The sequence below is a fragment of the Sturnira hondurensis genome, unplaced genomic scaffold (assembly GCF_014824575.4).
Source record: "Sturnira hondurensis isolate 20B ecotype Veracruz unplaced genomic scaffold, ASM1482457v3 Scaffold0019428, whole genome shotgun sequence".
Classification (NCBI taxonomy): Eukaryota; Metazoa; Chordata; class Mammalia; order Chiroptera; family Phyllostomidae; genus Sturnira; species Sturnira hondurensis.
In genome coordinates this window covers 6,701,240-6,703,078 of record NW_028092059.1, presented here as the reverse complement: position 1 = coordinate 6,703,078, position 1,839 = coordinate 6,701,240, and the positions used below count along the sequence as shown (strand labels likewise).

At 36.6% G+C, this 1,839-nt stretch overlaps 1 pseudogene; it reads left to right on the top strand.

The window, feature by feature from the left end:
* Nucleotides 1-1,064: 1,064 nt before the first annotated feature.
* On the top strand, nt 1,065-1,148 carry LOC118974472 (uncharacterized; annotated as a pseudogene).
* The last annotated feature ends 691 nt before the right edge of the window (nt 1,149-1,839 follow it).

The following is a 1,839-nucleotide window of genomic DNA, read 5'->3' as shown; positions in this document are numbered from 1 at the left end:
TTCAACCCGTGGAGACAAATGAGCTTCCTGATAAAGGAGCACATGCACATCTGGAGTCACCAGCTGTGCACTCCGAGCTCTTTGAACTTAGGAAGCCTACACTCGCGCAATCTCCCTATTTATTCACCTATTTATCTCATTTGTATAATGTGTCCCTTTGTAACATTATGTTTGGACATTTTAAAACTTACAAATATAAAAATGAATTGTGAAAATGTGAGCTAAATATAAACACATATAGATACCTTAGTATTTTACTGGTACAACTAAATCTATTATCTTTTGCGTGCTTTGGGGTACATGCATCCCACACATTTTGGATCATAGACTCCTAAGTTTTTTCACAAAGAATAGAGCCAACTTTGGCCTTGCATGTAATTTCATATTGCATGTTTACTTTTTTAGTCTGTAAGTAGAGCTTGATATATAAATATGTTGGCAACCGATGTAATAATTTTTTATTTTTTCCAAATGGATTGGTAGCAGAAATGTAACCACAAATATTTTATTCTCTTCTTGTGATGTTGAGGCTCAACTTGTATAAGAAACACAGCAGTTTTCCCTCTTGCAAAAAGACACAGAACCAAGTGTTTCTAGGTAGAATGCAAGGACTCTGACCCTTGTGGTCGGGAAAGAATCTTAGATAAAGTAAAAGGACCGCTCTCAGAGATTATTTCATTTTCCATCCCATAATAGGGCAAATGCCATTAGAGATTTCCATGACAACGTGAGAGTAGCAGAGCCAAAGGAGCCAGGGTAATGTACAAAGGAGCTCAGATAAGTAAATGGAGACCTGTGTGACTTCGCCAAGTCTAAGTAAGGGCGAGCAGAAAAGCGGACTGGGGGCCAGGCAAGTTTCAGAGCAGAAGAAACTGACTTGTGATGATAGGAATCAGGACAGAGACTCTGCAGTGGAATCATGATAGAGATGCTGATGTGGAAGAGACACAGAGGAACTGCCTTGGATGATTGACATCTTCTATGTCTTGATTGAGCCGGTGGTTACATGGATGTATACATCTGTCAACATTTATTAAACTGCTCATTTAAAATCTGTGCATTTTATTGCTTCTCGGCCTTTTGGCTAAGATCAAGTGTAAAATCTGTGCATTTTATTGTATGTAAATTATGCCTCTATAAAAAACCTAGCCAAAGCAAACAAATAAAACAGGCAGGTAAAGATAGGGAAAAAAATCCAGGTTAAAGGAACTAGGAAGTGACAATGGGTTGGTCCAAAGGATATTTCTTAGATTCCATCTTTCCGTTATAAATTTATGCCTTTGTTCTTATGGCAAACAATCTTTGGTTTTAGAGCTAAGTATTCTAAGCTCTAAATTTAAAAGATATTCTTAGCTCTAAAATTTAAAGATATGTTAGAACAGCAGGAAAACTGATGAGATATCAGTGATCCTTTCAATATTTCATGAAATGTGTGTTTAAGAGGCAGAGTAAACCATGTTGGTGATAACACACTCGAGTCAAGAGAAACCTATATATTTTTCAAGGTTATTTGAAAATTTATTCCTAAATGCTGTCAGCTTGGATACTACATAATAATTCTTTAATGACAAAAAATAAATAAAATGTATTGATTGTTTGTAATACTCCAGGCCCTGTGCTCAGTGCTTTGAATACATCATCTCACTCAACCTTCACAGTCACTCAATGATATAAATAGCACACAGTCCCCTCTTATCTGCAGGGAATAGGTCCCAACACCCCCAGTGAATGTCTGAGACTGTGAATAGTACTGAGCCCTGTACATACTGTGTATTTTTTATACCTATTTGCCTATGATAAAGTTTAATTTATAAATCAGGCACAGTGAGATATTAACAG